The sequence below is a fragment of the Phyllobates terribilis genome, unplaced genomic scaffold, assembly GCF_046119375.1.
Source record: "Phyllobates terribilis strain yellow unplaced genomic scaffold, ASM4611937v1 Scaffold_3226__1_contigs__length_85553, whole genome shotgun sequence".
NCBI classification, from domain to species: domain Eukaryota; kingdom Metazoa; phylum Chordata; class Amphibia; order Anura; family Dendrobatidae; genus Phyllobates; species Phyllobates terribilis.
In genome coordinates this window covers 59,960-85,554 of record NW_027365980.1, presented here as the reverse complement: position 1 = coordinate 85,554, position 25,595 = coordinate 59,960, and the positions used below count along the sequence as shown (strand labels likewise).

At 44.5% G+C, this 25,595-nt stretch overlaps 15 non-coding genes and 1 pseudogene across 15 annotated transcripts; all 16 read right to left on the bottom strand.

Moving 5' to 3' along the window:
* Nucleotides 1-283: 283 nt before the first annotated feature.
* Nucleotides 284-474, bottom strand: LOC141247675 (U2 spliceosomal RNA). The gene has a single exon (XR_012311089.1). It is a non-coding gene; the product is annotated as a U2 spliceosomal RNA (small nuclear RNA).
* A 1,118-nt stretch (nucleotides 475-1,592) lies between these two features.
* LOC141247740 (U2 spliceosomal RNA) lies at nucleotides 1,593-1,783 on the bottom strand. Its single transcript, XR_012311141.1, has one exon. It is a non-coding gene; the product is annotated as a U2 spliceosomal RNA (small nuclear RNA).
* A 1,118-nt stretch (nucleotides 1,784-2,901) lies between these two features.
* LOC141247739 (U2 spliceosomal RNA) lies at nucleotides 2,902-3,092 on the bottom strand. The gene has a single exon (XR_012311140.1). It is a non-coding gene; the product is annotated as a U2 spliceosomal RNA (small nuclear RNA).
* A 1,118-nt stretch (nucleotides 3,093-4,210) lies between these two features.
* On the bottom strand, nucleotides 4,211-4,401 carry LOC141247738 (U2 spliceosomal RNA). Its single transcript, XR_012311139.1, has one exon. It is a non-coding gene; the product is annotated as a U2 spliceosomal RNA (small nuclear RNA).
* A 1,117-nt stretch (nucleotides 4,402-5,518) lies between these two features.
* LOC141247737 (U2 spliceosomal RNA) lies at nucleotides 5,519-5,709 on the bottom strand. Its single transcript, XR_012311138.1, has one exon. It is a non-coding gene; the product is annotated as a U2 spliceosomal RNA (small nuclear RNA).
* Nucleotides 5,710-6,827: 1,118 nt separating this feature from the next.
* On the bottom strand, nucleotides 6,828-7,018 carry LOC141247736 (U2 spliceosomal RNA). The gene has a single exon (XR_012311137.1). It is a non-coding gene; the product is annotated as a U2 spliceosomal RNA (small nuclear RNA).
* Nucleotides 7,019-8,136: 1,118 nt separating this feature from the next.
* LOC141247734 (U2 spliceosomal RNA) lies at nucleotides 8,137-8,327 on the bottom strand. Its single transcript, XR_012311135.1, has one exon. It is a non-coding gene; the product is annotated as a U2 spliceosomal RNA (small nuclear RNA).
* Nucleotides 8,328-9,442: 1,115 nt separating this feature from the next.
* LOC141247732 (U2 spliceosomal RNA) lies at nucleotides 9,443-9,633 on the bottom strand. The gene has a single exon (XR_012311134.1). It is a non-coding gene; the product is annotated as a U2 spliceosomal RNA (small nuclear RNA).
* Nucleotides 9,634-10,748: 1,115 nt separating this feature from the next.
* On the bottom strand, nucleotides 10,749-10,939 carry LOC141247731 (U2 spliceosomal RNA). Its single transcript, XR_012311133.1, has one exon. It is a non-coding gene; the product is annotated as a U2 spliceosomal RNA (small nuclear RNA).
* Nucleotides 10,940-12,054: 1,115 nt separating this feature from the next.
* Nucleotides 12,055-12,245, bottom strand: LOC141247674 (U2 spliceosomal RNA). Its single transcript, XR_012311088.1, has one exon. It is a non-coding gene; the product is annotated as a U2 spliceosomal RNA (small nuclear RNA).
* Nucleotides 12,246-13,360: 1,115 nt separating this feature from the next.
* Nucleotides 13,361-13,551, bottom strand: LOC141247730 (U2 spliceosomal RNA). Its single transcript, XR_012311132.1, has one exon. It is a non-coding gene; the product is annotated as a U2 spliceosomal RNA (small nuclear RNA).
* Nucleotides 13,552-14,666: 1,115 nt separating this feature from the next.
* Nucleotides 14,667-14,857, bottom strand: LOC141247729 (U2 spliceosomal RNA). The gene has a single exon (XR_012311131.1). It is a non-coding gene; the product is annotated as a U2 spliceosomal RNA (small nuclear RNA).
* Nucleotides 14,858-15,972: 1,115 nt separating this feature from the next.
* Nucleotides 15,973-16,178, bottom strand: LOC141247683 (U2 spliceosomal RNA; annotated as a pseudogene).
* A 6,192-nt stretch (nucleotides 16,179-22,370) lies between these two features.
* Nucleotides 22,371-22,561, bottom strand: LOC141247728 (U2 spliceosomal RNA). The gene has a single exon (XR_012311130.1). It is a non-coding gene; the product is annotated as a U2 spliceosomal RNA (small nuclear RNA).
* A 1,115-nt stretch (nucleotides 22,562-23,676) lies between these two features.
* LOC141247727 (U2 spliceosomal RNA) lies at nucleotides 23,677-23,867 on the bottom strand. The gene has a single exon (XR_012311129.1). It is a non-coding gene; the product is annotated as a U2 spliceosomal RNA (small nuclear RNA).
* Nucleotides 23,868-24,982: 1,115 nt separating this feature from the next.
* LOC141247726 (U2 spliceosomal RNA) lies at nucleotides 24,983-25,173 on the bottom strand. The gene has a single exon (XR_012311128.1). It is a non-coding gene; the product is annotated as a U2 spliceosomal RNA (small nuclear RNA).
* Nucleotides 25,174-25,595: the final 422 nt, after the last annotated feature.

Genomic DNA, 25,595 nt, shown 5'->3' with positions numbered 1-25,595 from the left:
AAGCTCCAAAATGCTTGCCTAATATGTCTGTTTATCCAAAAGGAAGTAGAAAGGGAGAGCTAGAAAGATAGCATTGCATCACATTACATGGCAATGCAATGCACAGTTGCTGAAGTTGAACCAAAATGAGCTTGTAATCTGGCTTCTGCAACTTTGAACATGAAAAATCCAATGAGGAGAAGAAAAGCAGAGCCAAAGAGTCCATCCCAAAATCCGACAAACAAGCAAAATGAACAAAAAACATTGAATTCAATTCTTTCTGATTTTAGAAACTGCATTAAAGAAGGGGTGCACCGGTCCTGGAGATACTGCAATACCAGGTCAATGCGTGGAGTGGACAGAGCAAGCTCTTTTTCCATCTCCCTGTTCTAAAAATCCATTTAATATATGGTCCCCAGATAGGGGACGTATCAGATATTAAACTGATAAGAACAGATACTACACTTGATCTTAGCCAAAAGGCCGAGAAGCGATAACCAGAATTGGTTTCAAACTACGGAGCCACCCAAGGATCCTAAAAAGTCCATTTGTGGAGATGAGCTCCTGGACTCCCGTTAAGAAGACATGTTGTCAACCTCTAGATCCCTTACATGCCTGCACTTTTCGGCTTGCTGCTGCTGCAATCCACGCGTTTTAGATCTGCATAACTCCACCTCTTTAAACACAGCACCTTCACCCCCTGCTGTTCCCACCCGCCTCAACACCGTTGGAAGGGAGGAGAACCAATTAAGGCGGGGGGTGGGGTGGAACGAGCAGCTGTCTACCCTTAGCAGGAGGGCTCCTGATTACATACCTCTCCTGCTGCTGCTGCTGCTGCTGGCTGTCCAGCAGCAGACTGAAGGTGGCTGCTGCTGTGCACAGGTATATAAAGGCTCAGAGCCTATTATGACACGCGCAGCCAGCGTTCCATTGCCACATTCCATCTACTGCAGGCAGGATACCTGGCTGGCTGAATGTCGCTGAGAAGCTCACAGAGACCGCCATAAGCAACAGTTTAACAGAATGCCACAGACTAATCAACCAAACTTTTTGGGTTGGGTTCTCTTTTATAGTCTGCAGGCATTAAATGAAAGAAGTCAGTGTTCCAGCAGAAGGAGACAACGTTTCAGAAAAGGCATTGTAGCAAACCAAAAAAGAAATTTTAAGCGCAGCAGTGTAACCAGCGCACATACCTGTTAGCTCGGGTGAGTTTAAAAGGCTGCTGTTGATAACAAGGGCATTTGCTAAATAGATGGTGTGTGTGCAACAATATACTGAAAGGTCAATTATATTGTGCAGCTTATCTCACCACCTGTAGTTATTTAGGTGAAAGCTCCAAAATGCTTGCCTAATATGTCTGTTTATCCAAAAGGAAGTAGAAAGGGAGAGCTAGAAAGATAGCATTGCATCACATTACATGGCAATGCAATGCACAGTTGCTGAAGTTGAACCAAAATGAGCTTGTAATCTGGCTTCTGCAACTTTGAACATGAAAAATCCAATGAGGAGAAGAAAAGCAGAGCCAAAGAGTCCATCCCAAAATCCGACAAACAAGCAAAATGAACAAAAAACATTGAATTCAATTCTTTCTGATTTTAGAAACTGCATTAAAGAAGGGGTGCACCGGTCCTGGAGATACTGCAATACCAGGTCAATGCGTGGAGTGGACAGAGCAAGCTCTTTTTCCATCTCCCTGTTCTAAAAATCCATTTAATATATGGTCCCCAGATAGGGGACGTATCAGATATTAAACTGATAAGAACAGATACTACACTTGATCTTAGCCAAAAGGCCGAGAAGCGATAACCAGAATTGGTTTCAAACTACGGAGCCACCCAAGGATCCTAAAAAGTCCATTTGTGGAGATGAGCTCCTGGACTCCCGTTAAGAAGACATGTTGTCAACCTCTAGATCCCTTACATGCCTGCACTTTTCGGCTTGCTGCTGCTGCAATCCACGCGTTTTAGATCTGCATAACTCCACCTCTTTAAACACAGCACCTTCACCCCCTGCTGTTCCCACCCGCCTCAACACCGTTGGAAGGGAGGAGAACCAATTAAGGCGGGGGGTGGGGTGGAACGAGCAGCTGTCTACCCTTAGCAGGAGGGCTCCTGATTACATACCTCTCCTGCTGCTGCTGCTGCTGCTGGCTGTCCAGCAGCAGACTGAAGGTGGCTGCTGCTGTGCACAGGTATATAAAGGCTCAGAGCCTATTATGACACGCGCAGCCAGCGTTCCATTGCCACATTCCATCTACTGCAGGCAGGATACCTGGCTGGCTGAATGTCGCTGAGAAGCTCACAGAGACCGCCATAAGCAACAGTTTAACAGAATGCCACAGACTAATCAACCAAACTTTTTGGGTTGGGTTCTCTTTTATAGTCTGCAGGCATTAAATGAAAGAAGTCAGTGTTCCAGCAGAAGGAGACAACGTTTCAGAAAAGGCATTGTAGCAAACCAAAAAAGAAATTTTAAGCGCAGCAGTGTAACCAGCGCACATACCTGTTAGCTCGGGTGAGTTTAAAAGGCTGCTGTTGATAACAAGGGCATTTGCTAAATAGATGGTGTGTGTGCAACAATATACTGAAAGGTCAATTATATTGTGCAGCTTATCTCACCACCTGTAGTTATTTAGGTGAAAGCTCCAAAATGCTTGCCTAATATGTCTGTTTATCCAAAAGGAAGTAGAAAGGGAGAGCTAGAAAGATAGCATTGCATCACATTACATGGCAATGCAATGCACAGTTGCTGAAGTTGAACCAAAATGAGCTTGTAATCTGGCTTCTGCAACTTTGAACATGAAAAATCCAATGAGGAGAAGAAAAGCAGAGCCAAAGAGTCCATCCCAAAATCCGACAAACAAGCAAAATGAACAAAAAACATTGAATTCAATTCTTTCTGATTTTAGAAACTGCATTAAAGAAGGGGTGCACCGGTCCTGGAGATACTGCAATACCAGGTCAATGCGTGGAGTGGACAGAGCAAGCTCTTTTTCCATCTCCCTGTTCTAAAAATCCATTTAATATATGGTCCCCAGATAGGGGACGTATCAGATATTAAACTGATAAGAACAGATACTACACTTGATCTTAGCCAAAAGGCCGAGAAGCGATAACCAGAATTGGTTTCAAACTACGGAGCCACCCAAGGATCCTAAAAAGTCCATTTGTGGAGATGAGCTCCTGGACTCCCGTTAAGAAGACATGTTGTCAACCTCTAGATCCCTTACATGCCTGCACTTTTCGGCTTGCTGCTGCTGCAATCCACGCGTTTTAGATCTGCATAACTCCACCTCTTTAAACACAGCACCTTCACCCCCTGCTGTTCCCACCCGCCTCAACACCGTTGGAAGGGAGGAGAACCAATTAAGGCGGGGGGTGGGGTGGAACGAGCAGCTGTCTACCCTTAGCAGGAGGGCTCCTGATTACATACCTCTCCTGCTGCTGCTGCTGCTGCTGGCTGTCCAGCAGCAGACTGAAGGTGGCTGCTGCTGTGCACAGGTATATAAAGGCTCAGAGCCTATTATGACACGCGCAGCCAGCGTTCCATTGCCACATTCCATCTACTGCAGGCAGGATACCTGGCTGGCTGAATGTCGCTGAGAAGCTCACAGAGACCGCCATAAGCAACAGTTTAACAGAATGCCACAGACTAATCAACCAAACTTTTTGGGTTGGGTTCTCTTTTATAGTCTGCAGGCATTAAATGAAAGAAGTCAGTGTTCCAGCAGAAGGAGACAACGTTTCAGAAAAGGCATTGTAGCAAACCAAAAAAGAAATTTTAAGCGCAGCAGTGTAACCAGCGCACATACCTGTTAGCTCGGGTGAGTTTAAAAGGCTGCTGTTGATAACAAGGGCATTTGCTAAATAGATGGTGTGTGTGCAACAATATACTGAAAGGTCAATTATATTGTGCAGCTTATCTCACCACCTGTAGTTATTTAGGTGAAAGCTCCAAAATGCTTGCCTAATATGTCTGTTTATCCAAAAGGAAGTAGAAAGGGAGAGCTAGAAAGATAGCATTGCATCACATTACATGGCAATGCAATGCACAGTTGCTGAAGTTGAACCAAAATGAGCTTGTAATCTGGCTTCTGCAACTTTGAACATGAAAAATCCAATGAGGAGAAGAAAAGCAGAGCCAAAGAGTCCATCCCAAAATCCGACAAACAAGCAAAATGAACAAAAAACATTGAATTCAATTCTTTCTGATTTTAGAAACTGCATTAAAGAAGGGGTGCACCGGTCCTGGAGATACTGCAATACCAGGTCAATGCGTGGAGTGGACAGAGCAAGCTCTTTTTCCATCTCCCTGTTCTAAAAATCCATTTAATATATGGTCCCCAGATAGGGGACGTATCAGATATTAAACTGATAAGAACAGATACTACACTTGATCTTAGCCAAAAGGCCGAGAAGCGATAACCAGAATTGGTTTCAAACTACGGAGCCACCCAAGGATCCTAAAAAGTCCATTTGTGGAGATGAGCTCCTGGACTCCCGTTAAGAAGACATGTTGTCAACCTCTAGATCCCTTACATGCCTGCACTTTTCGGCTTGCTGCTGCTGCAATCCACGCGTTTTAGATCTGCATAACTCCACCTCTTTAAACACAGCACCTTCACCCCCTGCTGTTCCCACCCGCCTCAACACCGTTGGAAGGGAGGAGAACCAATTAAGGCGGGGGGTGGGGTGGAACGAGCAGCTGTCTACCCTTAGCAGGAGGGCTCCTGATTACATACCTCTCCTGCGCTGCTGCTGCTGCTGGCTGTCCAGCAGCAGACTGAAGGTGGCTGCTGCTGTGCACAGGTATATAAAGGCTCAGAGCCTATTATGACACGCGCAGCCAGCGTTCCATTGCCACATTCCATCTACTGCAGGCAGGATACCTGGCTGGCTGAATGTCGCTGAGAAGCTCACAGAGACCGCCATAAGCAACAGTTTAACAGAATGCCACAGACTAATCAACCAAACTTTTTGGGTTGGGTTCTCTTTTATAGTCTGCAGGCATTAAATGAAAGAAGTCAGTGTTCCAGCAGAAGGAGACAACGTTTCAGAAAAGGCATTGTAGCAAACCAAAAAAGAAATTTTAAGCGCAGCAGTGTAACCAGCGCACATACCTGTTAGCTCGGGTGAGTTTAAAAGGCTGCTGTTGATAACAAGGGCATTTGCTAAATAGATGGTGTGTGTGCAACAATATACTGAAAGGTCAATTATATTGTGCAGCTTATCTCACCACCTGTAGTTATTTAGGTGAAAGCTCCAAAATGCTTGCCTAATATGTCTGTTTATCCAAAAGGAAGTAGAAAGGGAGAGCTAGAAAGATAGCATTGCATCACATTACATGGCAATGCAATGCACAGTTGCTGAAGTTGAACCAAAATGAGCTTGTAATCTGGCTTCTGCAACTTTGAACATGAAAAATCCAATGAGGAGAAGAAAAGCAGAGCCAAAGAGTCCATCCCAAAATCCGACAAACAAGCAAAATGAACAAAAAACATTGAATTCAATTCTTTCTGATTTTAGAAACTGCATTAAAGAAGGGGTGCACCGGTCCTGGAGATACTGCAATACCAGGTCAATGCGTGGAGTGGACAGAGCAAGCTCTTTTTCCATCTCCCTGTTCTAAAAATCCATTTAATATATGGTCCCCAGATAGGGGACGTATCAGATATTAAACTGATAAGAACAGATACTACACTTGATCTTAGCCAAAAGGCCGAGAAGCGATAACCAGAATTGGTTTCAAACTACGGAGCCACCCAAGGATCCTAAAAAGTCCATTTGTGGAGATGAGCTCCTGGACTCCCGTTAAGAAGACATGTTGTCAACCTCTAGATCCCTTACATGCCTGCACTTTTCGGCTTGCTGCTGCTGCAATCCACGCGTTTTAGATCTGCATAACTCCACCTCTTTAAACACAGCACCTTCACCCCCTGCTGTTCCCACCCGCCTCAACACCGTTGGAAGGGAGGAGAACCAATTAAGGCGGGGGGTGGGGTGGAACGAGCAGCTGTCTACCCTTAGCAGGAGGGCTCCTGATTACATACCTCTCCTGCTGCTGCTGCTGCTGCTGGCTGTCCAGCAGCAGACTGAAGGTGGCTGCTGCTGTGCACAGGTATATAAAGGCTCAGAGCCTATTATGACACGCGCAGCCAGCGTTCCATTGCCACATTCCATCTACTGCAGGCAGGATACCTGGCTGGCTGAATGTCGCTGAGAAGCTCACAGAGACCGCCATAAGCAACAGTTTAACAGAATGCCACAGACTAATCAACCAAACTTTTTGGGTTGGGTTCTCTTTTATAGTCTGCAGGCATTAAATGAAAGAAGTCAGTGTTCCAGCAGAAGGAGACAACGTTTCAGAAAAGGCATTGTAGCAAACCAAAAAAGAAATTTTAAGCGCAGCAGTGTAACCAGCGCACATACCTGTTAGCTCGGGTGAGTTTAAAAGGCTGCTGTTGATAACAAGGGCATTTGCTAAATAGATGGTGTGTGTGCAACAATATACTGAAAGGTCAATTATATTGTGCAGCTTATCTCACCACCTGTAGTTATTTAGGTGAAAGCTCCAAAATGCTTGCCTAATATGTCTGTTTATCCAAAAGGAAGTAGAAAGGGAGAGCTAGAAAGATAGCATTGCATCACATTACATGGCAATGCAATGCACAGTTGCTGAAGTTGAACCAAAATGAGCTTGTAATCTGGCTTCTGCAACTTTGAACATGAAAAATCCAATGAGGAGAAGAAAAGCAGAGCCAAAGAGTCCATCCCAAAATCCGACAAACAAGCAAAATGAACAAAAAACATTGAATTCAATTCTTTCTGATTTTAGAAACTGCATTAAAGAAGGGGTGCACCGGTCCTGGAGATACTGCAATACCAGGTCAATGCGTGGAGTGGACAGAGCAAGCTCTTTTTCCATCTCCCTGTTCTAAAAATCCATTTAATATATGGTCCCCAGATAGGGGACGTATCAGATATTAAACTGATAAGAACAGATACTACACTTGATCTTAGCCAAAAGGCCGAGAAGCGATAACCAGAATTGGTTTCAAACTACGGAGCCACCCAAGGATCCTAAAAAGTCCATTTGTGGAGATGAGCTCCTGGACTCCCGTTAAGAAGACATGTTGTCAACCTCTAGATCCCTTACATGCCTGCACTTTTCGGCTTGCTGCTGCTGCAATCCACGCGTTTTAGATCTGCATAACTCCACCTCTTTAAACACAGCACCTTCACCCCCTGCTGTTCCCACCCGCCTCAACACCGTTGGAAGGGAGGAGAACCAATTAAGGCGGGGGGTGGGGTGGAACGAGCAGCTGTCTACCCTTAGCAGGAGGGCTCCTGATTACATACCTCTCCTGCTGCTGCTGCTGCTGCTGGCTGTCCAGCAGCAGACTGAAGGTGGCTGCTGCTGTGCACAGGTATATAAAGGCTCAGAGCCTATTATGACACGCGCAGCCAGCGTTCCATTGCCACATTCCATCTACTGCAGGCAGGATACCTGGCTGGCTGAATGTCGCTGAGAAGCTCACAGAGACCGCCATAAGCAACAGTTTAACAGAATGCCACAGACTAATCAACCAAACTTTTTGGGTTGGGTTCTCTTTTATAGTCTGCAGGCATTAAATGAAAGAAGTCAGTGTTCCAGCAGAAGGAGACAACGTTTCAGAAAAGGCATTGTAGCAAACCAAAAAAGAAATTTTAAGCGCAGCAGTGTAACCAGCGCACATACCTGTTAGCTCGGGTGAGTTTAAAAGGCTGCTGTTGATAACAAGGGCATTTGCTAAATAGATGGTGTGTGTGCAACAATATACTGAAAGGTCAATTATATTGTGCAGCTTATCTCACCACCTGTAGTTATTTAGGTGAAAGCTCCAAAATGCTTGCCTAATATGTCTGTTTATCCAAAAGGAAGTAGAAAGGGAGAGCTAGAAAGATAGCATTGCATCACATTACATGGCAATGCAATGCACAGTTGCTGAAGTTGAACCAAAATGAGCTTGTAATCTGGCTTCTGCAACTTTGAACATGAAAAATCCAATGAGGAGAAGAAAAGCAGAGCCAAAGAGTCCATCCCAAAATCCGACAAACAAGCAAAATGAACAAAAAACATTGAATTCAATTCTTTCTGATTTTAGAAACTGCATTAAAGAAGGGGTGCACCGGTCCTGGAGATACTGCAATACCAGGTCAATGCGTGGAGTGGACAGAGCAAGCTCTTTTTCCATCTCCCTGTTCTAAAAATCCATTTAATATATGGTCCCCAGATAGGGGACGTATCAGATATTAAACTGATAAGAACAGATACTACACTTGATCTTAGCCAAAAGGCCGAGAAGCGATAACCAGAATTGGTTTCAAACTACGGAGCCACCCAAGGATCCTAAAAAGTCCATTTGTGGAGATGAGCTCCTGGACTCCCGTTAAGAAGACATGTTGTCAACCTCTAGATCCCTTACATGCCTGCACTTTTCGGCTTGCTGCTGCTGCAATCCACGCGTTTTAGATCTGCATAACTCCACCTCTTTAAACACAGCACCTTCACCCCCTGCTGTTCCCACCCGCCTCAACACCGTTGGAAGGGAGGAGAACCAATTAAGGCGGGGGGTGGGGTGGAACGAGCAGCTGTCTACCCTTAGCAGGAGGGCTCCTGATTACATACCTCTCCTGCTGCTGCTGCTGCTGGCTGTCCAGCAGCAGACTGAAGGTGGCTGCTGCTGTGCACAGGTATATAAAGGCTCAGAGCCTATTATGACACGCGCAGCCAGCGTTCCATTGCCACATTCCATCTACTGCAGGCAGGATACCTGGCTGGCTGAATGTCGCTGAGAAGCTCACAGAGACCGCCATAAGCAACAGTTTAACAGAATGCCACAGACTAATCAACCAAACTTTTTGGGTTGGGTTCTCTTTTATAGTCTGCAGGCATTAAATGAAAGAAGTCAGTGTTCCAGCAGAAGGAGACAACGTTTCAGAAAAGGCATTGTAGCAAACCAAAAAAGAAATTTTAAGCGCAGCAGTGTAACCAGCGCACATACCTGTTAGCTCGGGTGAGTTTAAAAGGCTGCTGTTGATAACAAGGGCATTTGCTAAATAGATGGTGTGTGTGCAACAATATACTGAAAGGTCAATTATATTGTGCAGCTTATCTCACCACCTGTAGTTATTTAGGTGAAAGCTCCAAAATGCTTGCCTAATATGTCTGTTTATCCAAAAGGAAGTAGAAAGGGAGAGCTAGAAAGATAGCATTGCATCACATTACATGGCAATGCAATGCACAGTTGCTGAAGTTGAACCAAAATGAGCTTGTAATCTGGCTTCTGCAACTTTGAACATGAAAAATCCAATGAGGAGAAGAAAAGCAGAGCCAAAGAGTCCATCCCAAAATCCGACAAACAAGCAAAATGAACAAAAAACATTGAATTCAATTCTTTCTGATTTTAGAAACTGCATTAAAGAAGGGGTGCACCGGTCCTGGAGATACTGCAATACCAGGTCAATGCGTGGAGTGGACAGAGCAAGCTCTTTTTCCATCTCCCTGTTCTAAAAATCCATTTAATATATGGTCCCCAGATAGGGGACGTATCAGATATTAAACTGATAAGAACAGATACTACACTTGATCTTAGCCAAAAGGCCGAGAAGCGATAACCAGAATTGGTTTCAAACTACGGAGCCACCCAAGGATCCTAAAAAGTCCATTTGTGGAGATGAGCTCCTGGACTCCCGTTAAGAAGACATGTTGTCAACCTCTAGATCCCTTACATGCCTGCACTTTTCGGCTTGCTGCTGCTGCAATCCACGCGTTTTAGATCTGCATAACTCCACCTCTTTAAACACAGCACCTTCACCCCCTGCTGTTCCCACCCGCCTCAACACCGTTGGAAGGGAGGAGAACCAATTAAGGCGGGGGGTGGGGTGGAACGAGCAGCTGTCTACCCTTAGCAGGAGGGCTCCTGATTACATACCTCTCCTGCTGCTGCTGCTGCTGGCTGTCCAGCAGCAGACTGAAGGTGGCTGCTGCTGTGCACAGGTATATAAAGGCTCAGAGCCTATTATGACACGCGCAGCCAGCGTTCCATTGCCACATTCCATCTACTGCAGGCAGGATACCTGGCTGGCTGAATGTCGCTGAGAAGCTCACAGAGACCGCCATAAGCAACAGTTTAACAGAATGCCACAGACTAATCAACCAAACTTTTTGGGTTGGGTTCTCTTTTATAGTCTGCAGGCATTAAATGAAAGAAGTCAGTGTTCCAGCAGAAGGAGACAACGTTTCAGAAAAGGCATTGTAGCAAACCAAAAAAGAAATTTTAAGCGCAGCAGTGTAACCAGCGCACATACCTGTTAGCTCGGGTGAGTTTAAAAGGCTGCTGTTGATAACAAGGGCATTTGCTAAATAGATGGTGTGTGTGCAACAATATACTGAAAGGTCAATTATATTGTGCAGCTTATCTCACCACCTGTAGTTATTTAGGTGAAAGCTCCAAAATGCTTGCCTAATATGTCTGTTTATCCAAAAGGAAGTAGAAAGGGAGAGCTAGAAAGATAGCATTGCATCACATTACATGGCAATGCAATGCACAGTTGCTGAAGTTGAACCAAAATGAGCTTGTAATCTGGCTTCTGCAACTTTGAACATGAAAAATCCAATGAGGAGAAGAAAAGCAGAGCCAAAGAGTCCATCCCAAAATCCGACAAACAAGCAAAATGAACAAAAAACATTGAATTCAATTCTTTCTGATTTTAGAAACTGCATTAAAGAAGGGGTGCACCGGTCCTGGAGATACTGCAATACCAGGTCAATGCGTGGAGTGGACAGAGCAAGCTCTTTTTCCATCTCCCTGTTCTAAAAATCCATTTAATATATGGTCCCCAGATAGGGGACGTATCAGATATTAAACTGATAAGAACAGATACTACACTTGATCTTAGCCAAAAGGCCGAGAAGCGATAACCAGAATTGGTTTCAAACTACGGAGCCACCCAAGGATCCTAAAAAGTCCATTTGTGGAGATGAGCTCCTGGACTCCCGTTAAGAAGACATGTTGTCAACCTCTAGATCCCTTACATGCCTGCACTTTTCGGCTTGCTGCTGCTGCAATCCACGCGTTTTAGATCTGCATAACTCCACCTCTTTAAACACAGCACCTTCACCCCCTGCTGTTCCCACCCGCCTCAACACCGTTGGAAGGGAGGAGAACCAATTAAGGCGGGGGGTGGGGTGGAACGAGCAGCTGTCTACCCTTAGCAGGAGGGCTCCTGATTACATACCTCTCCTGCTGCTGCTGCTGCTGGCTGTCCAGCAGCAGACTGAAGGTGGCTGCTGCTGTGCACAGGTATATAAAGGCTCAGAGCCTATTATGACACGCGCAGCCAGCGTTCCATTGCCACATTCCATCTACTGCAGGCAGGATACCTGGCTGGCTGAATGTCGCTGAGAAGCTCACAGAGACCGCCATAAGCAACAGTTTAACAGAATGCCACAGACTAATCAACCAAACTTTTTGGGTTGGGTTCTCTTTTATAGTCTGCAGGCATTAAATGAAAGAAGTCAGTGTTCCAGCAGAAGGAGACAACGTTTCAGAAAAGGCATTGTAGCAAACCAAAAAAGAAATTTTAAGCGCAGCAGTGTAACCAGCGCACATACCTGTTAGCTCGGGTGAGTTTAAAAGGCTGCTGTTGATAACAAGGGCATTTGCTAAATAGATGGTGTGTGTGCAACAATATACTGAAAGGTCAATTATATTGTGCAGCTTATCTCACCACCTGTAGTTATTTAGGTGAAAGCTCCAAAATGCTTGCCTAATATGTCTGTTTATCCAAAAGGAAGTAGAAAGGGAGAGCTAGAAAGATAGCATTGCATCACATTACATGGCAATGCAATGCACAGTTGCTGAAGTTGAACCAAAATGAGCTTGTAATCTGGCTTCTGCAACTTTGAACATGAAAAATCCAATGAGGAGAAGAAAAGCAGAGCCAAAGAGTCCATCCCAAAATCCGACAAACAAGCAAAATGAACAAAAAACATTGAATTCAATTCTTTCTGATTTTAGAAACTGCATTAAAGAAGGGGTGCACCGGTCCTGGAGATACTGCAATACCAGGTCAATGCGTGGAGTGGACAGAGCAAGCTCTTTTTCCATCTCCCTGTTCTAAAAATCCATTTAATATATGGTCCCCAGATAGGGGACATATCAGATATTAAACTGATAAGAACAGATACTACACTTGATCTTAGCCAAAAGGCCGAGAAGCGATAACCAGAATTGGTTTCAAACTACGGAGCCACCCAAGGATCCTAAAAAGTCCATTTGTGGAGATGAGCTCCTGGACTCCCGTTAAGAAGACATGTTGTCAACCTCTAGATCCCTTACATGCCTGCACTTTTCGGCTTGCTGCTGCTGCAATCCACGCGTTTTAGATCTGCATAACTCCACCTCTTTAAACACAGCACCTTCACCCCCTGCTGTTCCCACCCGCCTCAACACCGTTGGAAGGGAGGAGAACCAATTAAGGCGGGGGGTGGGGTGGAACGAGCAGCTGTCTACCCTTAGCAGGAGGGCTCCTGATTACATACCTCTCCTGCTGCTGCTGCTGCTGGCTGTCCAGCAGCAGACTGAAGGTGGCTGCTGCTGTGCACAGGTATATAAAGGCTCAGAGCCTATTATGACACGCGCAGCCAGCGTTCCATTGCCACATTCCATCTACTGCAGGCAGGATACCTGGCTGGCTGAATGTCGCTGAGAAGCTCACAGAGACCGCCATAAGCAACAGTTTAACAGAATGCCACAGACTAATCAACCAAACTTTTTGGGTTGGGTTCTCTTTTATAGTCTGCAGGCATTAAATGAAAGAAGTCAGTGTTCCAGCAGAAGGAGACAACGTTTCAGAAAAGGCATTGTAGCAAACCAAAAAAGAAATTTTAAGCGCAGCAGTGTAACCAGCGCACATACCTGTTAGCTCGGGTGAGTTTAAAAGGCTGCTGTTGATAACAAGGGCATTTGCTAAATAGATGGTGTGTGTGCAACAATATACTGAAAGGTCAATTATATTGTGCAGCTTATCTCACCACCTGTAGTTATTTAGGTGAAAGCTCCAAAATGCTTGCCTAATATGTCTGTTTATCCAAAAGGAAGTAGAAAGGGAGAGCTAGAAAGATAGCATTGCATCACATTACATGGCAATGCAATGCACAGTTGCTGAAGTTGAACCAAAATGAGCTTGTAATCTGGCTTCTGCAACTTTGAACATGAAAAATCCAATGAGGAGAAGAAAAGCAGAGCCAAAGAGTCCATCCCAAAATCCGACAAACAAGCAAAATGAACAAAAAACATTGAATTCAATTCTTTCTGATTTTAGAAACTGCATTAAAGAAGGGGTGCACCGGTCCTGGAGATACTGCAATACCAGGTCAATGCGTGGAGTGGACAGAGCAAGCTCTTTTTCCATCTCCCTGTTCTAAAAATCCATTTAATATATGGTCCCCAGATAGGGGACGTATCAGATATTAAACTGATAAGAACAGATACTACACTTGATCTTAGCCAAAAGGCCGAGAAGCGATAACCAGAATTGGTTTCAAACTACGGAGCCACCCAAGGATCCTAAAAAGTCCATTTGTGGAGATGAGCTCCTGGACTCCCGTTAAGAAGACATGTTGTCAACCTCTAGATCCCTTACATGCCTGCACTTTTCGGCTTGCTGCTGCTGCAATCCACGCGTTTTAGATCTGCATAACTCCACCTCTTTAAACACAACACCTTCACCTCCTGCTGTTCCCACCCGCCTCAACACCGTTGGAAGGGAGGAGAACCAATTAAGGCGGGGGGTGGGGTGGAACGAGCAGCTGTCTACCCTTAGCAGGAGGGCTCCTGATTACATACCTCTCCTGCTGCTGCTGCTGCTGGCTGTCCAGCAGCAGACTGAAGGTGGCTGCTGCTGTGCACAGGTATATAAAGGCTCAGAGCCTATTATGACACGCGCAGCCAGCGTTCCATTGCCACATTCCATCTACTGCAGGCAGGATACCTGGCTGGCTGAATGTCGCTGAGAAGCTCACAGAGACCGCCATAAGCAACAGTTTAACAGAATGCCACAGACTAATCAACCAAACTTTTTGGGTTGGGTTCTCTTTTATAGTCTGCAGGCATTAAATGAAAGAAGTCAGTGTTCCAGCAGAAGGAGACAACGTTTCAGAAAAGGCATTGTAGCAAACCAAAAAAGAAATTTTAAGCGCAGCAGTGTAACCAGCGCACATACCTGTTAGCTCGGGTGAGTTTAAAAGGCTGCTGTTGATAACAAGGGCATTTGCTAAATAGATGGTGTGTGTGCAACAATATACTGAAAGGTCAATTATATTGTGCAGCTTATCTCACCACCTGTAGTTATTTAGGTGAAAGCTCCAAAATGCTTGCCTAATATGTCTGTTTATCCAAAAGGAAGTAGAAAGGGAGAGCTAGAAAGATAGCATTGCATCACATTACATGGCAATGCAATGCACAGTTGCTGAAGTTGAACCAAAATGAGCTTGTAATCTGGCTTCTGCAACTTTGAACATGAAAAATCCAATGAGGAGAAGAAAAGCAGAGCCAAAGAGTCCATCCCAAAATCCGACAAACAAGCAAAATGAACAAAAAACATTGAATTCAATTCTTTCTGATTTTAGAAACTGCATTAAAGAAGGGGTGCACCGGTCCTGGAGATACTGCAATACCAGGTCAATGCGTGGAGTGGACAGAGCAAGCTCTTTTTCCATCTCCCTGTTCTAAAAATCCATTTAATATATGGTCCCCAGATAGGGGACGTATCAGATATTAAACTGATAAGAACAGATACTACACTTGATCTTAGCCAAAAGGCCGAGAAGCGATAACCAGAATTGGTTTCAAACTACGGAGCCACCCAAGGATCCTAAAAAGTCCATTTGTGGAGATGAGCTCCTGGACTCCCGTTAAGAAGACATGTTGTCAACCTCTAGATCCCTTACATGCCTGCACTTTTCGGCTTGCTGCTGCTGCAATCCACGCGTTTTAGATCTGCATAACTCCACCTCTTTAAACACAGCACCTTCACCCCCTGCTGTTCCCACCCGCCTCAACACCGTTGGAAGGGAGGAGAACCAATTAAGGCGGGGGGTGGGGTGGAACGAGCAGCTGTCTACCCTTAGCAGGAGGGCTCCTGATTACATACCTCTCCTGCTGCTGCTGCTGCTGGCTGTCCAGCAGCAGACTGAAGGTGGCTGCTGCTGTGCACAGGTATATAAAGGCTCAGAGCCTATTATGACACGCGCAGCCAGCGTTCCATTGCCACATTCCATCTACTGCAGGCAGGATACCTGGCTGGCTGAATGTCGCTGAGAAGCTCACAGAGACCGCCATAAGCAACAGTTTAACAGAATGCCACAGACTAATCAACCAAACTTTTTGGGTTGGGTTCTCTTTTATAGTCTGCAGGCATTAAATGAAAGAAGTCAGTGTTCCAGCAGAAGGAGACAACGTTTCAGAAAAGGCATTGTAGCAAACCAAAAAAGAAATTTTAAGCGCAGCAGTGTAACCAGCGCACATACCTGTTAGCTCGGGTGAGTTTAAAAGGCTGCTGTTGATAACAAGGGCATTTGCTAAATAGATGGTGTGTGTGCAACAATATACTGAAAGGTCAATTATATTGTGCAGCTTATCTCACCACCTGTAGTTATTTAGGTGAAAGCTCCAAAATGCTTGCCTAATATGTCTGTTTATCCAAAAGGAAGTAGAAAGGGAGAGCTAGAAAGATAGCATTGCATCACATTACATGGCAATGCAATGCACAGTTGCTGAAGTTGAACCAAAATGAGCTTGTAATCTGGCTTCTGCAACTTTGAACATGAAAAATCCAATGAGGAGAAGAAAAGCAGAGCCAAAGAGTCCATCCCAAAATCCGACAAACAAGCAAAATGAACAAAAAACATTGAATTCAATTCTTTCTGATTTTAGAAACTGCATTAAAGAAGGGGTGCACCGGTCCTGGAGATACTGCAATACCAGGTCAATGCGTGGAGTGGACAGAGCAAGCTCTTTTTCCATCTCCCTGTTCTAAAAATCCATTTAATATATGGTCCCCAGATAGGGGACGTATCAGATATTAAACTGATAAGAACAGATTTTTTTTTTTTTTTTTTTTTTTTTTTTTTTTTTTTTTTTAACCAAATCAGATAGGCCGGAGCATAAGCTCAATCAAATCGACTTACAAAAGCCTTTCATTGACACTTAGCCTTTCATCACACTTGGTATATAATCAAAAATAAAACCAAACCTTATCATCAGGTACATTATACACTACTAATTAAACTTTACCAAAAACCTCCACTTTTTAAACTTCCAGATCCCTTCAGCATCTATAATACTTCCACGTTCCTGATCCCAGAGGTATATTACATACATACGTGACAGAATCAATCTCAAACATTCATTAACTGACATTTTCTTCCTTTTAAAAACTAACAAATTCCTCGCATCCCACAAACTTTCAATTACACACACCACCAACAACCATAAAATCCTATCCTTAATTCTACTACATGCACCCATCCCAAACATAGCAAGTTTCCAATTAACATACTTTACACCCACCAATTCCTTGCAAAGTCCCCCTATACCCTTCCATACATCATATGCAAAATCACAATCCCATACCATATGTCTAACATGCTCTCTCAAACCACATCCATCCCTCGGGCATACCTCAGATTTAACTAAATCCCTCTTCTTTTGCACATCTCTAACAGGCAAAATGTCATGCAATATCATCCAAGCGATATCTCTCTGTCTGTTAGTCACACCATCTATACTTAATTTTCTCCACATCTCGGTTACTTCCTCCCCTCTCAACCCATTGATATTACATACCACCTCACGCTCACGCACCATCCTAATGACTTTCTTCTTTTGCCTAAAATCACTCATGTTAACGGACAACAAATCATACTTCCTTACAAATTTCTCAACACAACCATACCATACAGGACACTTAAAAGCAACAGGCACTCTAGCATCCCTTTTGACCCACTTTAAGCCATAAAGCATCCATCCAGCCGAATACTTCATCATATAAGCACACTTATTACTTTTCCCTAGAACCACCACCACCATTTTCACGTAACTAATCCCTAAAAAGAAATCAATATTTGGAAAATCCAAACCACCATTTACACATAACTTATAGACATATTCCCGTTTCAATTTCTCCATGCGACTTCCCCAAAGAAAATTAAAGATGAATTTCTCAGTTTTCCTAATTTTCTTAAAAGCAGCAGGATATACATTCGCAACAAACAACAAAATAGGCAAAATAACCGCCTTAATAATCAGAACTTTCCCAGTCAGAGTTAATTCTCTCATTCGCCAAAAATTCAACTTGCGCACCACTCTCACCCCACAATCTTCCCAACTCTCATTTCCTTTCAAATCATCATTAAACTTAATCCCAAGCACCTTTATTGCACCATCCTCACACCTCACACCATCCATCCGTACATTCCTCTCACCAAAACATTTAAAGGAACTCTTAGTCCAATTGACCTTAAAAGCTGAGACACTACAAAACAAACTTAATATCAACCTTGCCCTACTCATCGCAGCCATATTCCCACTCACAATCACTACATCATCCATGTAACCTAGAATTCTCACATCCTTTCCATTACTCCCAGGAATCATCACACCTCTCATAACCTTATCCTTCCTAACCATACACATCAACACTTCAATCACACTAATAAACAAAAAAGGGGACATAGGGCACCCCTGACGCACTCCTGATTTAATTCTCACTTTCTCACTCAACCACCCATTCACCAAAAATTCACTTGAAACATTACAATACAAACTCCTAACACAGTTTACAAAATTCCTGGAATAACCCATCTTAGACAAAACCTTAAACATAAAGCTATGTGACACACGGTCAAAAGCTTTTTCAAAATCAACCGAAAACAACAAACATTTCTGCTTACGACTCATACAATCCCCAATCACATCACGCAACAACACCAAATTTTCAGTCATACTTCTCCCAGGCACTGCACACACTTGATCTTCATCCACCACACCGCCAATCACTTCCCGCATCCGGCTAGCCAACAATTTACTAAACACCTTATAGTCTGCATTCAAAAGGGTGATTGGCCTCCAATTCCCCAAATCCTTTTTATCACCTTTCTTATGAACCAAAACCACCACCCCATCTCTCATAGATTCACTCAACATATTCTCCGTGAACATATACTGGCACACCTCCAATAAGTCATTTCCCATCGTGTCCCATTCCTTAACATATAACTCCACGGGCAGTCCATCCTTCCCAGGTGTTTTATTCTTACTCGCAGACATCACCACTTTTTTAACTTCATCCAACACAATTACATCATCCAATATTTCACGTTCATCCTCACCCAAACAACCTTCTAAACACCCCAAAGCATCAGTCAACATCCTATCATCAACCCATTTTTCCCCATACAACTCCTTATAAAACAACACCACCTCCTGCATCACATCCTTCCCACTCACACACACCCCATCACCATTCACCACCTCATCCATATCTACTTTCTTCCCAAAAACTTTTTTGAAAAAAAACCTTGTGCATTTCTCATTTTTCTCCAAATGTTCAATCTTAGAACGGTAAATAATTTCTTTCCCTTTACCCTCAATATATTTCTTAATCTCTTCTTTCACTTGACACATCAAAACATCCACATCCACTCCAATCATCCTTAACATCCTCAGCCACTCCAGTCTAGAGCTTAAATCATTAAATTTTGCTCTATTCATTGCTGCTTTCCTCCTGCCCCTTTTTCTAAAGAAAAAAACAATCTCACTCTTCATCCAGTCCCACCACTCAAGCACATTCCTGAAATCACTTTTTTTATCCCTCCACCTAACATACATTCGCCTAAAATCACGCATGATCCTATTATCTTCCAGCAAACGCACATTAAGTTTCCACACGCCACCACCATATACAAAGGAAATCTTACCTTCTAGACGTGCCCTCAAACACACATGGTCAGAGAAGGGAACATCTTCCTGCTGGAAATTCCTACAAATAACATTTTGTGAAGAAAAGAAGATACGGTCTATTCTAGACTCTATGCCTCCCCTGTCGGCCTTATAGGTCGCAGGAGGTGGATTACCTAAAAAAACTTCCGCAGCATCCTGTAAGGAAAAATCCGCCACAAGACTCTTGAGTCTTTTACCTGTAACATCCATCTTATCCCCCTCCGTCACACAATTGAAATCTCCAACAAAAATTATTGGCATTTTGCCAGATAAAAAAAAACATAATTTCTCAAAAATTTCCAGCCTCTCCCCTTTATCTATTGGTGCATACATATTTACCACCCTAACCCTCCACCCCCTACAATTTAACTCACATATTACACACCTCCCCGCCTCCACCACCATGTAACTTTCTATCTTAACACTATAACCCTTCACCAAAACACCTACCCCACAATTTTTATTACATACAGAACCAGACCACACACTTTGACCTAAAGGCCATGCATTTTCACTTAAGGGATCGGAGATCCCACACTCCTGGACACAGTATACGTCCGCATCCAAGTTGCTCAAGTAGTCCAAAATTGCCACTCTTCTCGACTCAGATTTAATCAGCCGAACATTTAGCGACAAGATGCTGAGAGCAACTTGGGCACCCATCTATTAATTTGATGTGGCAGGTCACGACAACATGCCCACCTGTACATCATCCTAACCCTTCTGGGGGTAGGACGCTGGACGTGCAGATATCGTAGTTTGTGCCTTCCCCCAAAAAAGACACATCTTGGGGATCGGATGCAGTAGGGTACACCCGGGCTGGACTCACACTGCAGTCACTTAAAGGGGAAAAGGATGGCTCAGTTTTCTTCTTTTTCTTCACTGAAGCGCCTCCATCTTCATCTGAACTATAATCCCGCCGCTGGGGGTCAAAGTCCCCCTGACCTCCCTCCTCCTCAAGGTCAGAAACGACATCGCTCCAGGCCACATGCGGTGTTCTGGTCAGATCAGACTCCTCTTCCCCCTGCAATGTAACCATCATGTCTGGAATTTCAGCCTCCAGATCCTCCACCGGGGCCACTTCCATGCCTATACGATCATCAGTTATCGTCTCAGACTCACTGACATCTGAAGCCACAGACGCGGCCCTCTGCACCGGTGGCTCAGGTGCCAGCTCCATATTTCCTCTTACATTCACACGAACCAGTTCTGGAAAAGCAACCCGAGCCTCCTCCTCATCCAGGAAAGCCAGAGTAGATATCGGAGCAGTCGGAGTTGGAGCAGTCGGAGTTGTAGCTGTGGGTGCAGGAGATTCATTTCTTCTCCTTCCCCTTCCCGCTGCCCCCGCATATGAACCAGGATGGAATATACAGTCTCTGAAGGCATGCCCCTTCTCTCCGCAGAGGTTACAGACTATTTCATTTTTGCAATTATTGGAAGAATGACCCACCTCATTGCACTTCCTGCAAATAATCTGTCTGATGTCGCATGCTTCCTGAGTATGGCCATACCTCCTACAATGACGACAAAACCTGGGCGCATTGGGGAAGAACAGGTAACCCCGCTCACTCCCAATGGAAAAATTTGATGGAGGATAATGTATACCCCCTGGTTCATCAGGACTTTCCCGGAACTTGACCATGAAACGATATTTACCGGTCCATAGTTCCTCCTCATTCATGACTTTTACTGCCACCTTGGTAATATAGCAGTGCCTATTTAGAAAGGCATAAATCAAAGCCAAGTCCACATGTGGGTTGTACATGAAAACAGTCAGAGGTACCTCTTTGGAGCAATACAAGATGACAAAAGTCAGCCCATCCAAATATTGATTGTCCAGATTCTTTTTCAAACAATCATAGAAATTGTTGCAAACAGCCATAGAAGTAAATACAAGATTATACTTGCTTTTGAATTGCTGGAGGCACAAGATTTCTTCCTTCTTCACTTCAAGGAGTCCAAACAAAATCTCCTTCACCACGAAGCTGAGGGTAAAGATTCCTTCTTTGCCTTCTTCCACATCAATCTGGATTCCAAACTTCACTCGAGCCTCACCGGGCCCAGCGTATCGAATGCGTCCCATTATCGCTAGTCGTGTCTACTGGCCAACTCCTTATAGCAGCAAGTGGCTTAAGCCATAAAATGGCAATGCCACAGGGCCAAGAGTTAACGCACAGACAGCCAAATGACTAGACCCATTACAGATCTGAGCCAAAAGGCCGAGAAGCGATAACCAGAATTGGTTTCAAACTACGGAGCCACCCAAGGATCCTAAAAAGTCCATTTGTGGAGATGAGCTCCTGGACTCCCGTTAAGAAGACATGTTGTCAACCTCTAGATCCCTTACATGCCTGCACTTTTCGGCTTGCTGCTGCTGCAATCCACGCGTTTTAGATCTGCATAACTCCACCTCTTTAAACACAGCACCTTCACCCCCTGCTGTTCCCACCCGCCTCAACACCGTTGGAAGGGAGGAGAACCAATTAAGGCGGGGGGTGGGGTGGAACGAGCAGCTGTCTACCCTTAGCAGGAGGGCTCCTGATTACATACCTCTCCTGCTGCTGCTGCTGCTGGCTGTCCAGCAGCAGACTGAAGGTGGCTGCTGCTGTGCACAGGTATATAAAGGCTCAGAGCCTATTATGACACGCGCAGCCAGCGTTCCATTGCCACATTCCATCTACTGCAGGCAGGATACCTGGCTGGCTGAATGTCGCTGAGAAGCTCACAGAGACCGCCATAAGCAACAGTTTAACAGAATGCCACAGACTAATCAACCAAACTTTTTGGGTTGGGTTCTCTTTTATAGTCTGCAGGCATTAAATGAAAGAAGTCAGTGTTCCAGCAGAAGGAGACAACGTTTCAGAAAAGGCATTGTAGCAAACCAAAAAAGAAATTTTAAGCGCAGCAGTGTAACCAGCGCACATACCTGTTAGCTCGGGTGAGTTTAAAAGGCTGCTGTTGATAACAAGGGCATTTGCTAAATAGATGGTGTGTGTGCAACAATATACTGAAAGGTCAATTATATTGTGCAGCTTATCTCACCACCTGTAGTTATTTAGGTGAAAGCTCCAAAATGCTTGCCTAATATGTCTGTTTATCCAAAAGGAAGTAGAAAGGGAGAGCTAGAAAGATAGCATTGCATCACATTACATGGCAATGCAATGCACAGTTGCTGAAGTTGAACCAAAATGAGCTTGTAATCTGGCTTCTGCAACTTTGAACATGAAAAATCCAATGAGGAGAAGAAAAGCAGAGCCAAAGAGTCCATCCCAAAATCCGACAAACAAGCAAAATGAACAAAAAACATTGAATTCAATTCTTTCTGATTTTAGAAACTGCATTAAAGAAGGGGTGCACCGGTCCTGGAGATACTGCAATACCAGGTCAATGCGTGGAGTGGACAGAGCAAGCTCTTTTTCCATCTCCCTGTTCTAAAAATCCATTTAATATATGGTCCCCAGATAGGGGACGTATCAGATATTAAACTGATAAGAACAGATACTACACTTGATCTTAGCCAAAAGGCCGAGAAGCGATAACCAGAATTGGTTTCAAACTACGGAGCCACCCAAGGATCCTAAAAAGTCCATTTGTGGAGATGAGCTCCTGGACTCCCGTTAAGAAGACATGTTGTCAACCTCTAGATCCCTTACATGCCTGCACTTTTCGGCTTGCTGCTGCTGCAATCCACGCGTTTTAGATCTGCATAACTCCACCTCTTTAAACACAGCACCTTCACCCCCTGCTGTTCCCACCCGCCTCAACACCGTTGGAAGGGAGGAGAACCAATTAAGGCGGGGGGTGGGGTGGAACGAGCAGCTGTCTACCCTTAGCAGGAGGGCTCCTGATTACATACCTCTCCTGCTGCTGCTGCTGCTGGCTGTCCAGCAGCAGACTGAAGGTGGCTGCTGCTGTGCACAGGTATATAAAGGCTCAGAGCCTATTATGACACGCGCAGCCAGCGTTCCATTGCCACATTCCATCTACTGCAGGCAGGATACCTGGCTGGCTGAATGTCGCTGAGAAGCTCACAGAGACCGCCATAAGCAACAGTTTAACAGAATGCCACAGACTAATCAACCAAACTTTTTGGGTTGGGTTCTCTTTTATAGTCTGCAGGCATTAAATGAAAGAAGTCAGTGTTCCAGCAGAAGGAGACAACGTTTCAGAAAAGGCATTGTAGCAAACCAAAAAAGAAATTTTAAGCGCAGCAGTGTAACCAGCGCACATACCTGTTAGCTCGGGTGAGTTTAAAAGGCTGCTGTTGATAACAAGGGCATTTGCTAAATAGATGGTGTGTGTGCAACAATATACTGAAAGGTCAATTATATTGTGCAGCTTATCTCACCACCTGTAGTTATTTAGGTGAAAGCTCCAAAATGCTTGCCTAATATGTCTGTTTATCCAAAAGGAAGTAGAAAGGGAGAGCTAGAAAGATAGCATTGCATCACATTACATGGCAATGCAATGCACAGTTGCTGAAGTTGAACCAAAATGAGCTTGTAATCTGGCTTCTGCAACTTTGAACATGAAAAATCCAATGAGGAGAAGAAAAGCAGAGCCAAAGAGTCCATCCCAAAATCCGACAAACAAGCAAAATGAACAAAAAACATTGAATTCAATTCTTTCTGATTTTAGAAACTGCATTAAAGAAGGGGTGCACCGGTCCTGGAGATACTGCAATACCAGGTCAATGCGTGGAGTGGACAGAGCAAGCTCTTTTTCCATCTCCCTGTTCTAAAAATCCATTTAATATATGGTCCCCAGATAGGGGACGTATCAGATATTAAACTGATAAGAACAGATACTACACTTGATCTTAGCCAAAAGGCCGAGAAGCGATAACCAGAATTGGTTTCAAACTACGGAGCCACCCAAGGATCCTAAAAAGTCCATTTGTGGAGATGAGCTCCTGGACTCCCGTTAAGAAGACATGTTGTCAACCTCTAGATCCCTTACATGCATGCACTTTTCGGCTTGCTGCTGCTGCAATCCACGCGTTTTAGATCTGCATAACTCCACCTCTTTAAACACAGCACCTTCACCCCCTGCTGTTCCCACCCGCCTCAACACCGTTGGAAGGGAGGAGAACCAATTAAGGCGGGGGGTGGGGTGGAACGAGCAGCTGTCTACCCTTAGCAGGAGGGCTCCTGATTACATACCTCTCCTGCTGCTGCTGCTGCTGGCTGTCCAGCAGCAGACTGAAGGTGGCTGCTGCTGTGCACAGGTATATAAAGGCTCAGAGCCTATTATGACACGCGCAGCCAGCGTTCCATTGCCACATTCCATCTACTGCAGGCAGGATACCTGGCTGGCTGAATGTCGCTGAGAAGCTCACAGAGACCGCCATAAGCAACAGTTTAACAGAATGCCACAGACTAATCAACCAAACTTTTTGGGTTGGGTTCTCTTTTATAGTCTGCAGGCATTAAATGAAAGAAGTCAGTGTTCCAGCAGAAGGAGACAACGTTTCAGAAAAGGCATTGTAGCAAACCAAAAAAGAAATTTTAAGCGCAGCAGTGTAACCAGCGCACATACCTGTTAGCTCGGGTGAGTTTAAAAGGCTGCTGTTGATAACAAGGGCATTTGCTAAATAGATGGTGTGTGTGCAACAATATACTGAAAGGTCAATTATATTGTGCAGCTTATCTCACCACCTGTAGTTATTTAGGTGAAAGCTCCAAAATGCTTGCCTAATATGTCTGTTTATCCAAAAGGAAGTAGAAAGGGAGAGCTAGAAAGATAGCATTGCATCACATTACATGGCAATGCAATGCACAGTTGCTGAAGTTGAACCAAAATGAGCTTGTAATCTGGCTTCTGCAACTTTGAACATGAAAAATCCAATGAGGAGAAGAAAAGCAGAGCCAAAGAGTCCATCCCAAAATCCGACAAACAAGCAAAATGAACAAAAAACATTGAATTCAATTCTTTCTGATTTTAGAAACTGCATTAAAGAAGGGGTGCACCGGTCCTGGAGATACTGCAATACCAGGTCAATGCGTGGAGTGGACAGAGCAAGCTCTTTTTCCATCTCCCTGTTCTAAAAATCCATTTAATATATGGTCCCCAGATAGGGGACGTATCAGATATTAAACTGATAAGAACAGATACTACACTTGATCTTAGCCAAAAGGCCGAGAAGCGATAACCAGAATTGGTTTCAAACTACGGAGCCACCCAAGGATCCTAAAAAGTCCATTTGTGGAGATGAGCTCCTGGACTCCCGTTAAGAAGACATGTTGTCAACCTCTAGATCCCTTACATGCCTGCACTTTTCGGCTTGCTGCTGCTGCAATCCACGCGTTTTAGATCTGCATAACTCCACCTCTTTAAACACAGCACCTTCACCCCCTGCTGTTCCCACCCGCCTCAACACCGTTGGAAGGGAGGAGAACCAATTAAGGCGGGGGGTGGGGTGGAACGAGCAGCTGTCTACCCTTAGCAGGAGGGCTCCTGATTACATACCTCTCCTGCTGCTGCTGCTGCTGGCTGTCCAGCAGCAGACTGAAGGTGGCTGCTGCTGTGCACAGGTATATAAAGGCTCAGAGCCTATTATGACACGCGCAGC